At 39.9% G+C, this 15,032-nt stretch overlaps 1 protein-coding gene across 2 annotated transcripts in view; it reads right to left on the minus strand.

Annotated features, from left to right (window-relative positions):
* Positions 1 to 15,032, minus strand: part of il1rapl2 (interleukin 1 receptor accessory protein-like 2) — a 370,997-nt gene that overhangs the window by 289,284 nt on the left and 66,681 nt on the right. The window lies entirely within an intron of this gene.

The raw sequence follows: 15,032 nt of genomic DNA on the forward strand, positions 1-15,032 counted from the left end.
ACTGAGGTACGTACCGAACCGTGACTTTTGTGTATATATATATATATATATATATATATATATATATATATATATAAAATATTAGGGCTGTCAAAATTAAAGCATTAACTATGGAGATTAATTTAAATTTCATAACGCACCAAAAAAAATTAACTCAGTTAACTCAGTTTTATTTATTCCCTGCAGCAGCAAACTTAGAGGAGAGTCACTGTCGCAAAGACCTACTTTTACATACTTTAGCTTTTAAAAAGTTACTTGACGGCTCATTGGAGAAATCCAAAATAATTTGCACACTTTGTGCAGCCAAATTCAAATACCATATTAGTTATACGTCTTTGGTGTATTGCTCAACTGTTGTGTTTTACAGGAAAATAATCGTATTCAAGGATCAAAGAAAGGTATTAGAACAGTCTTTGAATCGAAATATACTTTTTTTTTTTTTCCATATTAATTCCAAGATTTTACTCAAGCTTCGTACAAAATTGTGGTTGTAAAATAAAAATTGTAAAATACGAGTTATTGCGATTAATTATGGAAAATTAATAAGTTTTAAAAGTTTCATAGTTCGACAGCACTAATGTATATATATATATATATATATATATATATATATATGTGTAGCGGCCGGAAGCAATGCCTGCATTACTCCTGCCCACCTCTAGGGGCACCACGTCAAAGTTTTATGTTATTTAGAGGGGAATTTGACGAAAAACCTCATTGAATCAGTCATAAAATGTGAAGGTGCTACAATAAAATAAGTTGTGAGCTCTTGGAATAAAATAGAGATTAATACCTTGACCCAAAGACACACAATTCACGGTTGACTTCTGTATATGGACAATGTTTATTAACTATTCTAACATACAAGAAAACACTATGATATAGCATGTGTCATGTGTCATCTTCCATACCGCTTATACTGTACAGGGTCGCGGGGAGGTGCTGGAGCCTATCCCAGCTGAAAATGGGCGAAAGGCAGACTATAACCAAACTGGTCGCCAGCCAGTCGCAGGGCACACACACACAGACACCGTCGCTGAGCGGGAACCGATCCCACGCTGGATGCACACAACTCAGGCGTGTGTACCACTACACCATCAGTGACACTACGACATAGCAAGCCTAAATAAATGAAGAAAAAAATAAGAAAACAAATATCGAAATTAAATGGGAGGAAAGGAGAATGTCTGATAGGTGAGCGTAAGGATGACTATTGTCAAGTCGGCGGACTTTATGAAATGCACAAAGTTTGCTAGTGTTCACTATCAATTTGTATGCACCCACTGTGAAAAGCCTCGGCGAGCCACACAGTAGTCACATGTGCAGAAGCTCACGTGATGAGCGAAGAGGGGAAGGACCTTCACCCATTTGCAGATGGAAGAACAACTAAAATAAAGAAGAATAGAAGAAGGCTGCTGGGAGCGGGACCAAGCTTTGTTAGGTTCTCAGATGATCCGACCGGCCGCGGTGCGGGGTTGGAGGTCCAAACGGGACAGAACCGGCGTGTTGCTTCGGTGGCTGCTGCCCAAGGGCCGGCGCGTCTGCCACGTGTGTGGTGACGAGGTTCAGAGTGACCCAAATTTTCAGCTTTGTGCTGACCGCAGGTCATTTTCGGGCGCTTGGACGCGCCAGCAAAAATGCAACCCAAAGGATTAAAAAGTTGAAAAGTGAAAGAGAGAGTTTGAGAAGTTTCTTTTGAGAGGGGGGCATCTTGTGTTTTTGGAGGGAGTGTGAAGTTCAGAGAGAGAATGACACAAAGGCCAGGCCTTTTTATCTTTTTATAAAAGGGGAGGGGGTGAGGTGTCCACCCCCCCTCCAGCCCAGATTTCAGGTGAGCCTTAATTCATGACGATAAAGTTAGATTTGAGTCTATTAAATTGTCCTGTTTAAAACCTTTGTGCATTTCACAATTTGTAACTGGCATCAACTGTCATTCTTCAGCTGGAAACATCTCATTCTGAATGCGTCTAAAGTTTAGGAGTCAAAGATATGAGTTAAACCCAACATCTACACGGTTATTTCATAAACCTGACCAGGAAAATGATTGTTACCATAGCAAAGCAGATTCCTCAATGCAAAGTTAGAAGGATACACAAAGTAAGCAATAAACAAACATACATTCAAATGTTTCATTTCAAGGTAATTTTGATTTATCAAAAGCACAGGAAGTTTAATGCTGCAGTTCCCATGTCGACCTCTTGGGGTCGGTTTTCATCCAGCATTGTCAATGTTCGTCAGGCTGGCCCCCCTGCTGTGGAGGCTCCAAAAAGTCTGTTTTAAGGCCGTTCGAATCCGCATCCGTTGTCTGGAGAGGTTTTCCGGTGACGACAAGTGGCTCCTTATCAGGATTTTGGGTCTTCCTGAGTCCTAGCGTGTCCTTGTAAAATCCAATTGTCGGGGTCCCCTGGTGATTCAATTGTTTTAAAGTGAGGCTGTAGGAGACTTGATGGCATCTCCGGACTGACTCTTGTCTCCAGCCCTGAAGATGTGGTCCAAATGATGGCATATTCGTTGCAAATATATATATATATATATATATATATATATATATATATATATATATATATATATATATATATATATATATATATATATATATATATATATATATATGTGAATATAGTATGTGTGCTCACTTGCATGAAAATTACCCTTCAAGGATGGCACAACACACTTTAAAGCCGCTTCACATAAAACAAATATTATGTGCAATAACTCATTTTGTAAATTTTTTCACAAATATCAACTCACTTAAAATGTCAGTATTAATGAGGTACTATGTTTGTCCTACCTCTCATTTCAAATCTGCCAACAAATATTAGACCAACTCATGCAGAACTAAGACATGTATGCCATTTAGTGGCGTCATTGCCCCCTGGATATATGCAGTTTGGCATCCTGCGGATTCGTTTATTCTGGGGGTTTCCTTAAATATTATCCCTCATTTTTCTTGGAAAACGTATATTGAATGTTTATCTGCGTTCTTTTTTTTTTTTTTGGTAGAATTATTTAGTTTTAAAATAAAAGAGAATTCAAAATTCCCTTTCCTCCCAATCTTTTTGGGGTGTACAATTCTTTGGATTTTGTAAATTAAAAGAAAATTCAAAACCCCCTGCCTCCCAAATTTCTTTTTTTAAGGGGAGTAGTTACAGGCCACGCCAGTTTCATATCCCTGCAGTAGATTGAATGGCTAATCTTGTAACCCCATCAGTTACTTAGCAACTGCAATGCAGGAAAATAGCGTCAACATGGCGGACGGCTACAAACAGCACCATCAGCACCAAGTACAGTTCTGAATTGATTTTCATACAGAGGGTATATCATTCAGTCTAATTATAATGCCTATGACAGGCTCATGAATTGACACACATCTGGTCCCACATTATTCACTGGTAATTGTGTTGTCAATACACAGCAATGTGGCTCCGTGCTGGCCATCCCCGTAATAGATTGACAAACACTATCCTTTAGTTGCCCTTCAGTCAAATAATTTAGCACTTTTTTCCACCCACAACACAGTCCTACTTGTGCAATGGTCCATTCAGACTCCCTGCGGTGAATATCTGCAACGTTTTTATACAATCTGCTTTATTTTCTCTCTCTCTCTCTCTCTCTCTTGCTCGCTCTCTCTCATTCTCTCATACGCGCACACACACACACACACACGCCCCCCCCCCCCACACACACACACACACACACAAGGTCAAAGACGTGGGTGCGGGTTCATCAGTGTCACATCACACGCACTCCTTTAAGCTACACCCCATGATTTTTCTCTTCCTGTCCCAAAAGCCTTGCAACTTGAAAAGCCATTTACTCTTCCCTGTCTCCAACTCTCACTGAGAATCTCTCTTATTTAACCTGAACCTCTTGCCTTAAATCAATGTTTTTATCTATCTTCTTTACATTTGTTTTTTCTTTCTGTATATGTTTTATGTATTTATTTTTTTTAATGCATTATTAGTGATACCTTTGAGACAAATCACTAAATAAAAAAAATGTATCTTATCTAACTTTTGTCTTAGAATATTGCACGGAGAAAAAGAAACAACTCAAAATTATCTCTGCAGAGGCAAGATTATGAGGGTATTTCTATTCATAATGAACCATTGGGCAACATGCTTGTGTTGAAAACGCAAACTACAGATAATTTTCACAAACAACGTTCACGTTTTGAGAAAAAAACAAAAACAAAGGAAAATTGGCTAATAACTGTGAAAATGCCTTTAATCTAGTGACTACAGCAAAATGTACATAGCCTACTTGAGAATTGTTATGTAGTGATATTGTATAAAAATATAATTTCAAGTGTTTTAAGGAAGGGTGGTACTAGACATATGAACAAAATGATTGCTGACCCATGAAAGAGGAGGCCAGAGCACCCACGGCAGTATAGTGGTGACCCGGAACAGTGTTAGCTTGACTTCCTCTTTCTTATGACATACAAGGGCACTATCCTAGTTCTGTCATGTTTGGCAGCAAAGAGCAAAGTTCAGATGCACAAAGCTCTACTGTGCTTGACAATAGCAGCTCAGACAGGTTTCGAGCAGAGCAAAAGAGAACATGTTTCAGATTTGAAATACCATCATCGACCACATTAGCTAACGTGGGTTGCATTCTTAACCTTGAGGTAATGCAACGATTCTCTTGACCTTTTTTACTTTGTACTATTGCCGTCTTGTGATTTATTTGAGTGTATCTCGGATTTTTACCTGCACCGAATAATGTTGCCACCATAAATGATGAAATAGTTTGAATAAAACAGCCTCCCTTCTTTCATTGTGATTCTCCTTTTTATCTATTTGAACACACATCTCAAGCAGCTGAGAATACTGTTCTTGTGCTTTGCCACCTCCAGCCTTGTTTCCCCTGTCCTTCTGTTTCGGCTCTCCTGGCTCAGACTAAGTTAAATTACCAGTTGTACAGAGCAATCATGACACAGTGCAGAACTTAATTACACAGTAGTTGACAGAAAGAACTATGTGTTAGTGTTGTATTTTCTTTGTTTCATTCTCTCCAGCCACTCCAACACTTAGCCGTATCTTCTTTTCTTCCAACATGTTTCTATGGTTTCTCTCCTTCTGATTAAGGGGTGCTTAAAACAATTTATTCCACAATGTGGCTGTATGCTTATTATAGTTGTTGGTAGGGAGGCCCACAATCGCAATATTAAAATCGCCACAATATCGTCGTTGTCATGTCACGATATCAATAGCAGCAAATCTGTTTAAAAGCCCAAGTTGTTTTTTACTGCTCCAGCACCCTCTGGAGGTTAGTTTTTTAGTGTAGTTTAAGTGCCTCAATATTAGGTGATTGGCCATAGGTCATTTATATACATTGAGGTTAATGTTACTGTACTATTTTAACTATATGTATAATTACGACCAAAGCTAATTAGCATTGTGTAGCGACATTTACATACAACTGCTCATGTTTATTTTATTTGTATTTCATGTTCTACAGAAACCATAGAAACACCCACACAACCAAATTAAACAGATTATTGCTCACATGAACAAAACTATGTTCTAACCTATAAAAGGTCCCAAAAATCAGTCATACCAGCAAATATTTTTCAACATCTTCGTCGGTCCGCTTCAGCCAAATACAGCATTGTGAACTACATAGACCACGATACTGCTGAGCCAATAGGAGTGCATGACCGGCCAAGCCTATTTTTTCGTGAATGCTATTATGTACAACATCAGAATATTGTGATGTTTTTTTTTAGATGAGCTCTTATTTTTTGGGTTGCTGGTTGCCCTTTAGATACATAAAAGAGTCAACAATGCATGCGTACCTAATGTAAATTTTAAAAAATTTGAAACTTTCTCTCTTTGGTGCAACATATGCACATTTAAATTGAATTGAAAAATTATCTCACTGTCAGTGTCAGAAAGACTGGGGGGAAACAAGGTTTTGGTTCCGCTTTGGTGCGTTCCTTCTGTTTCCTCGCACAAATATTTCCCTTTCCTCTCGACATCGTTCTTGGTGTGCGTAAATAGATACAAAGTAGGTACTCTGTCTAGGTGAAATAGGTTTAGAAGATATGTTAAATATGTTTTATTTCGTGGTTCGCGTGATTTGCGCCGTGAGTGTTGCCGCGTTTGTGATGTCGCGAGTTACGAGAATTGCTGATGCTAAAAATAGAAGAGTGCTGCGCCAACACGGCGGACACCACCGCGACAGCGCGGCGGACAAACCTACAGCCCTCATAGCTGTTGTTGTAATGAAAAGTATTATTGTGTCTCTTTGGGTTTGAGTTCACTTTTATTCAAGCTCTTTCTTATTTCTTTCTGTTTCAGACCACACACACACACACACACACACGTATACACAAATATACTCAGAATGATGCAACCTGACACTAATTAAAGCATTCGAGAACTTCCAATCTCCTATCTCCAGATTCTCTGACCGGAATCAGTGGTCCATAATGCCCGCTTCAGCCAGTATAAATCCTTAAAATTAATGTGGACAACACTACAGTCAACACTATAATCCCTTCTTTCGCTCTTCTTAATAATTTTGCTTCATGTCTTCCCCATGTTGAAGCGTGTGGTCTTGTTTAATTAATTCTAGTACATAAATTGACTTAAAATAAAATAAAAGTCAAGACACATATTGCATCACTTTTATTTTTTTAAGTAAACTTCAAAGCCAAATTAAAGTTAAAGGAAGGTTTCATTGACTTTACATGTTTGACTTGATTGGTAGTAATTAGTTAATTGGAAAAATACATAACAGCTGAAAAATAAACTTCTATGTTGATATATTGCACTTTTATGGCATGATGGGTCCAATGAGACATAGCGTGTGTGATTTACTGCTGGACATACATTTGACAATGTGGATGACACAAAGAAAAACAATGCCATAATGTATAGCAAAAATTCCCAAGTCTTCGACCAGAAAAAGCAAACAAGGTGCACACTGGCATGTTTTTCCACAATTTATACAAAAAGTGTATTCATGCAAGTTTTGTCAAGCCCCTATGTGCACAACTGCACACGTGTGCAGTGAACATTTGTGGGAAAAGGAGTGATTTCCAGCTAAAGAGGGGAAATGCCACACAGGTTAAAAACAAATGCTGTTCCGAGTATTTTTAATGAGCAATAAGTGGGAGTTGATCTTAAATACTCAAGGGAGGATCTGCTTTCTCTTCTGCCATTCCCGGCATTGTGAGTGTTATGTCGTGATGGTTACCTAGTGACATGTTTAATGAACATGGGGGCCAGCTATATTATTGTTAATATTATTTTTAAAGTTATGTGCATGAAAAATAATGACGTTGTCAAATTAATAATAGACCAAACATGTTTTTTTTTTTACTGCTGCAAATGGCGTCCATATGTGAAGTATCCCTTTAAAGTACTATCTAACTTGAAGTTAGGGCAACATTTTCTTTTTTTAAGTAAGTTTACTTGGCATCCATTTAAGATTAATGAATGACTCCATGTTTACTGCTATACTTGAATTAGACTTAATGAATGACTACAACTAAGTTCACACCAAGATTTTAAAGTTAAGAAACTTTTCAAATACGCCTGTTAGTTTACTCATTTGCTAGCATGTGCATTTATTATTATCGTTACGCGACGGAGACAACTTGACATGCGTTAAGAGTCAGCCGTAGATGGATATAACGGAGAGAATCCGGTCACTTAAAATATTTTTTAGCCTTGGATAATAGATAAACCCGAAGTAGTGTACATTTTTGTTCTTTCATCTGTGCAGCCCGCCACTGTCATGTTTGGTCTGTTTTGGGGTTTTTTTTGGTTTCATGTTTTTCTCAGTGTTTCTGTGTCTCGTCAGTGATTATTGTGCCCACCTGTGTGCATTCCACTCCCTAGTGACCAACCAGCTCCCTCCTACCTCGTGTGTCTTGTCCAGGTGTTTGTCGTTCTCAGTATGCTTGTATTTAAGTTCCTAGTTTTTGTTCAGTCCTTGTCAGGTCATTGTTGATGTCTATGTCGATGCTGTCAGTCTGTCTGTGCCTTTATGAAGACTCATTGGTATGACGATTTGCTTCGTTCACGTCAAGTTTAACTTCCCCGCTCACGCCGAGCCCTACTTGCCCGCTAATGTCGATCTTCGCTACCCTTGTCAAGTCCTGCCACGCTACACCGGTCAAGTCCTGCTTCTCCACCCCGTTCGAGTTATGCCCTGCGTCTCCAGTCACGTCCAGCCCTGCGTCTCCAGCCACGTCGATCTCCACGTCCTCTGTCATGTATCATTAAAATATCCAAAACTGTCCTCCTGTCTCACAGTCTCGCATTTGGGTCCACCACGCTTCTGCATCATGCCGAATCATGACAGCCGCGGCCCAGTCCAACGTGGCCTGCGGCCCGGTACTGGTCCGCGGCCCAGTGATTGGGGACCTCTTCTATAGTCTAACTGGTCATGACATGGGCAGTGGGCAGAAATACAGAATGGCTAACTAATAGATACTGTACATTTTATGAAACAGGCAGGTAAGAGGCTGTGATTCGGTGACTGGACAGTGGCTCCAGAGGGCCAACTAGTTGTACACTGGCAATTAAAAAATACCCAAATTAATTAATTGTTGACAAACCAAAACATGCTGTCATTTGAAAGCACCCGAATTTTAATTGAGTCCAATGTTTTTCTGTATGCGTGCGTGTGCATGCGTGTGCATGTGTGTGCTTGCGGAGGAGAATCCCTTGGTGTACGGAGTCAACGCCATGTCAGCTTTTATCAATATTTGAATGCAGAACAAGAGAAGGGATGAATCTTTAATCTGACCTTGGAACTTGACACAGACATGGAGACAAGCGAAAAAGAGACAGTGACAGGAAGCAAGAGGGACAAAATGGCGTTGAGAGGGCATGTACAGTCTTGCCGCAAAGAGAGCAGATGTTTTGATTGTATAAGGTATCGTATTTTCAAGTCATAAAGTTGTTATACAGATGAATTGGACTATGGATAGCATGTTGCACACAGCATAATCTCCACATTGTTTAACCCATTAAAGCCTGAAGCCCCTCGTGAGACATCTCTCTAAAACCTACGGTCGTCTTTGGAGTCACCCTTGAAAACCTGACATTTTCACCACCTACAAAATAATATCTCAGCCCCTGTAGCAGATAGAAACATAATCCCCCCCAAAATTGAGCGTTTATTTAGATGTGGCTTTCACACAAGTCTGAGTTTATTAATATTTACTGTTTCAATCGAAGATGCAAGTGAAGCACTATTTACATTTTTTAAAAGATCGAGTGATAATTACCATGCAGTATTCTGTTACAAAAACGTTGAAATTGTCTACGAACATGGTTGCAATGGGATAACCCAAATGGCACACTTTTGGTTCGCCTGGACATCCCCTTAGTAAAACATGTGTAAAATGCTCATTTTCTGTTGTATTATTGTCAAATTTGAAATGGAATTAGAGGAGCCTTTGAGCTGTAATCCTGTTGTGTTATTTAGCCCACCACGCTAATACAACATTTTCCAGGCAGATTTTTGGAAAAGAAAAAAAAATAGTCGGACATAAAATCCTCCTTCTTTTATGTATTAAAACTTCCATAATTGAGTGCCAGTAGCACTTAAAAAGATTCTGACAGTTGAGGAGAAAAATTCAAAGTGTTATCTTCAAAAAGAGACCAAAACTATGCTGATACTCCAAATTCAAGTACAGCTTCAGTTTTACTTTGGGTGCACCTTTTTAGGCGTTCAGGTAAAAATACCAGGAGAATTGCAACGGGTTTTAAAAGTCCTCAAGCGTGTCGTCTATCCCACTGCCGTGACTTATATCAGAGCTCTCGCAATCAACTGTGCGGCCATTACACCTCGAAAAACTTCTGGATATCCTCCGACAACTCATGACACCGTCACATTTATTCTGATGCATTTCATTGGCTAAGAGACCGAGAATTGGATTCACAAAAAGAAAATGACGTATACGCTCTCCAGCCTTAAAGGGATGAAACACGCAACAGCACTCCCGGCTTTAGTGGTCGAAATGCGGTTATGGGCTCCTGCCCTTAATGGACTGTCACTTGTATAACGCTTTTCTACCATTGGTACTCAAAGAGCTTCACACTGTACCTCATCTACCAACTGATGACGCAGCATCAGGAGCAACTGGCGGTTCAGGGGTTAACTAATCATGACTGCTGTTTACAGAAGGGGTCAGCAACCTTTTTGAAATTGAGAACTACTCTTTGCTACTGATTAGTTTGAAGGGCTAACAGTTTGGTACATCGGAAATTCGCTCAAATTCTCTTCAATCATGTTATTGTATTTTATTTTTAATAATTTATATTAATTTATGTGAAGACACTGGTCGTGTAAATTATTCCTCACAATAATTATGAAACAGATGACTATCAATATGCAACACTATTTTAGCTGCAAATCTCTTCCATTGTTTACCTTTTCAAAGGATTATGTGGATTTTTTTTATTTCTTCTTTTTTTTTTTAAGCGTATTACTTTGCGTGTAGAACGCTATAACAGAAGAAAGAAAATATTGATAGCTCATTGTAGTCAACCCCTTTGGAGAACAAATATAAATAAAGTCTTCCTTAAACTACCATGTGCTATTTGGGGCATCAAACTTGAATATCGTCGCTGTCATGTGAAAAACACTTATCTAAATTTTTTTTTTTCATTTTCTTATTTTCACATGAATCATGTTTCTGCGTTACAGACATCGCATTAAAGTGAAAATTAAAAAAGTTTCCAAAATTGGACATAAGTGTTTTTCACAGGACAGCGACGATATGTACATCCTGACAGAATTGATAAAAATCATCATACATCTTGGGTATAAGAATTGCATTATCTTTGCAACACGTCGCAGATCAGGCTGCATGCACAGCAACTGGTTAGCCAACAAGCCTTTGCTAATGTTTCTTTTAGTTCGTTAGTGAGCTGAAGAACACCCACTTCACACAAACAGCCTGTCATCTTTGGCTTAGAGAGGCAACAAATGTGCAGTGTAAGGCGGCTGGTGGGTGAGCACCCTCCCACTAACACACACACATGCACAGTTTTGTGTGGGGAGAGTTGCAGACATTGTGTCCTGCATAGTGTAACCAGTGGGGTTGTTCAATTCCACTGCCATTTTGAAAATGTATTTTTAAATGTGTATTTTATTTAAGACATAAACTACAATGTTGGTAAATCTGTGGCTACAGTTCATTTTAAGTAAAACGTTTTCGAGAGGTGGATCATTGTCCAAGAAAGAACCCATTCCATTTTTTGTGCCAATCAGGATAAAGGTGTGGACTGGACTGACAGCCAGATGCTGCTGCTGGGTGTTGAAAAAAAAATGCTGTGCGTGGTACCGGCTGGCACATGTCAGATGGAGATGGTTCGTATTTTTAAGTCTCGGTTGGTGTTTGCAGCCATTCTAGTTAGTGAATGAATTTATTTCTCCCTCCTGTCCTTGCTGGCATAAAGATACGAGTCTTATCTTATCTCTGTTCACCTTCTCAGATAATCTATTGCTTCTGTGTAGAGTGATGAAACTGTTAAGGTGTGGCCTTGAGCAGGACAACTGAGAAAGATGAAGAGATGATGGAGGTACAGCTAAGTAGTGTGTGCGTGTGTGACTGAATTGGAAAATAATGTTTAAGGCATTATTTTCAGCATTGCCATTCCAGTGTTGCAACTGTTCTACTAATTAGCACTCTCCGTGGAAAGTATCTAATTGTAAGAACAGCTTCCATGTCATGTAAATGTGGTCATTTTACACCTTTGGATGATAAGAGGATATTTTCTACAGCTGTTGCAAAAGAAAAGTAGACACTGTGAAAAAGAAACAGTTAGTCTGTCTTGACAAATCAATTTAGATTTTGTTTCAATTACTCCCACCCAGCCATCAATCGTCTTTAGTGCTTGTCCAAATTAGTGTTGCTGCTGAGCTGGAACCTATCGTAGCTGACTTTGGGTGAGAGGTGGGGTACACAATGGACTGTTCGCTAGCCAATATCATTTCAGCAGCTCCCTTTCAATGTCTATCTTATGAAAAACACCTTTTCAGTTTTCTCAGTCACAAAATCAATACATTTAGTTTCAAAAACAGCAAGAAGCAATGACTTGAAAGTGCATATTGTATCACCTAAGATACACCTTTCCATTAGTTCATATTCTTTCTATGTTGTTTGCATAGTAAAATACTGCCGGTAACCATATTTCATCTCAAGTGCCAGTTACGGCAGATGTAGCCATTTTCTGATTTTTATGCATGCTTGAGGATATTTTCATTCATCCGGTCATTTCTTTCTCATGGCATTGAATCCATATAGCATGCGAACTGCTGCGTTTGTCTTAGAAGATGTTCCCGCCTCTCATTAGAGAAGGCTTCCTCAGCATGGGTCATTGGGATTGGCCGTGAGAAAACATCATCCTGATCACAAAAAACCCTCCCGCAAGCGTCACCAATGCTGAAGTGTCCTTGAGCAAGACATTCTTGACAATATATACAGAAGCTTACCTTCAGTGGCCCATTGCATATACGCTTGACAAGCACACAAATAAGTGTGATACCGTTATATGTTGATCATATATTGTGCAATGTTATCATCTTTTAAAAGTCTCTGCTCCTCACCACCGCCAGGCCTCCTATTTATTATCACGGCGTCTCGCCTTTTAGCTGCAGTGGTTGCTGCATCATGACAGAGCAGAGAAACTGACACAAGGAAATTGTACTTCCTGTCCACATGGTGTCCAGTTAAAAACCTCACAAGCACCGAGCGAGAGGAGCTCTCGCAGCCTATCTTTGGCTGCATGTAGCAGTCGCCCACACAAATGTCCGCTTGGCTCAGCTCTGATCACATAATTGCTTTGTGCACACCTCACCCACACACACACATTCAAAAGAGCACACACACGGAAGCCCGCGGAGCGAGTACACACTCCGCAGCTCCACACACCTGGTCCTAACACACACAAGTACTGTACACGAACAAAACCATGAAGCAGACGGTTGTAACGTGCGGGTAGGCTCGTGATCACAAGAAAACACGTATTGACAATCCCAAACTAGTCCTACCAGCACACCACCTACATAGTCGATTCATTTTGTGTGTGTAGTAGGTACCCACACAAGCACACAAAAGGAAAAGGTGAACAAAAGTAAAGCAAGTCAGCCACACAGTGCATGTCACTGTGACAGAGGAGCTGTACATGTTGAAGGTCAAGTGTAGTGCAGCAGGTCAAGTATTACAGGCACTCTGCAACACATTTCTAAAACACAACAGAAACATCAACTCAACCTTTCCTTTTTGTGTCCTTAATGACGAATCTGTACGTCGCAACATTAGGTACAATATACAGCACCCACGCATCTATTGGCACATTTCCCGTGTGCTTGAATCAGCACTGTTTCAACCGCGCAGATTCTCCCGTCGACTTTCGTGTGCCATTTCATGAAATGGACGCACGCTGGGTGGAGCGACCTTGACATCAGGGTGTGATGCTGACAAATCTGTCAGCGCCTTTTCCCGTAGACCTAAGCGCCTTTTGGCCTCCGCACTCCGGAGGCTGTACTGAGGTCTAGCGCCTCTTGAAGGCATAAAAACATTTTGCACGTTTTGAGTCATTTCACAGCCGCTGACAGCGAGTGATTATTGTCACGGCAGACTCGGCTGATTTGTACAGGTGGGGCGGGGGTAGGGGAGTGAGTCGATGCGGATCGCACGTCAACACTCAATGACTGCCCAATGGCTCTACTAAATTACAATAGCGGCCGAACAGCTACATTACATACACTTAATGCTAAAAAAAAGGATCCGCTCCAGTGGACTTTTTTCTTCTCCTGTCAGGAGCATTTTTACATGCTGATGGGACTTTGAGATGAAGATCACAAACAATACAGTCACCATAACAATAGGCCATGAGTTGTGGATTTTGGGGGGAATTTGATGCACTGCCTTGCTTGGCAACTTGGTCAACTCTCAATGTGCACCTCTGCATTCCATTTTGTGCACAGGATTCTGATTAAATTGCTTTTATTGGATTTATTAAAAAGTGAATGCAAAAAACACACGCTCCTTCAAAGTAGCTTCTATATGAGACGTGCACGCGTCACAAGCGATAACTTAGGGATCCACAATGCAAGTTAATTTCACAATCAAAGTGTGACATATTTTCACTTAGAGCCACCCTCAGGCTTCAGCGAATCATGCCTCTTTGGTGGTTGCGCACATATTTCCAGGTTGCACGTGATGGGTGTGTCAGAAGCCTAGATGGGAGAATTGCTGCGTTTTGAAAGTCCGTAAGAAAGGCATGTAAGGAATTGAGGAATTGCGAACGGGAGAATATAGCCCCTAATGAGATGCAAACAAGAGCTATGTCGTAAACGTTGCTTTCACAAAGACAATAATGCTCAGTTTAGAATGATACTATTAGAGATGTACTAGTACTGTAATTGTGTATCAAATACTTTGTGGTAGAGTTAATGGTGTGGATTTTATTTAATTGTTTAGAACTCATTGAAGTTTTTGGTATGTGTCAAACTTGCTTTTTTAATTAGCCTACCATCAAATTTGCAATTGTGAGTTGAGTGAAATTTTAATTCTACTGTGCGTGTGTGTGTGTTCTGTGTGTTCGTGGAGCACTCTGTTTAACAAGCACAATTGTTTGACAGGATTACATTACAGGGGAATCAATTTTAACTGGATTGATTTAATTGCATGGCCAGCATTTCCAAAATTATTGAATCATTTTTTGTGCTTTCATCTTTTTTCCAAGGCTCAGCAGGGGTGTTTGGATGGAATACTGCTACAATTATACAGCAAAGCACTCAGCCAATCAAATATGGGAATAGGGGGGTAAAAAAAACAAAAAACATCAAATCTGAATTCATATGATACCACACAGGTCCCTCCACATCATTTTGTGTGGCCTGAAAAGCTTGCCTCAGTTTTTTTGTTGACCTCTGTTCAAAACTGGGCATGAAAATGATAACCAAATGCAACTGCAATTATGTCATTAGATGGGGCAACATGGGACAAGAACAAGACAGCTTCTGGCTGGCAGACATCATGTCTAGCCATATCT

The sequence above is a fragment of the Filicampus tigris genome, chromosome 2, assembly GCF_054856515.1.
Source record: "Filicampus tigris isolate MCC_2025a chromosome 2, RoL_Ftig_1.0, whole genome shotgun sequence".
Classification (NCBI taxonomy): Eukaryota; Metazoa; Chordata; class Actinopteri; order Syngnathiformes; family Syngnathidae; genus Filicampus; species Filicampus tigris.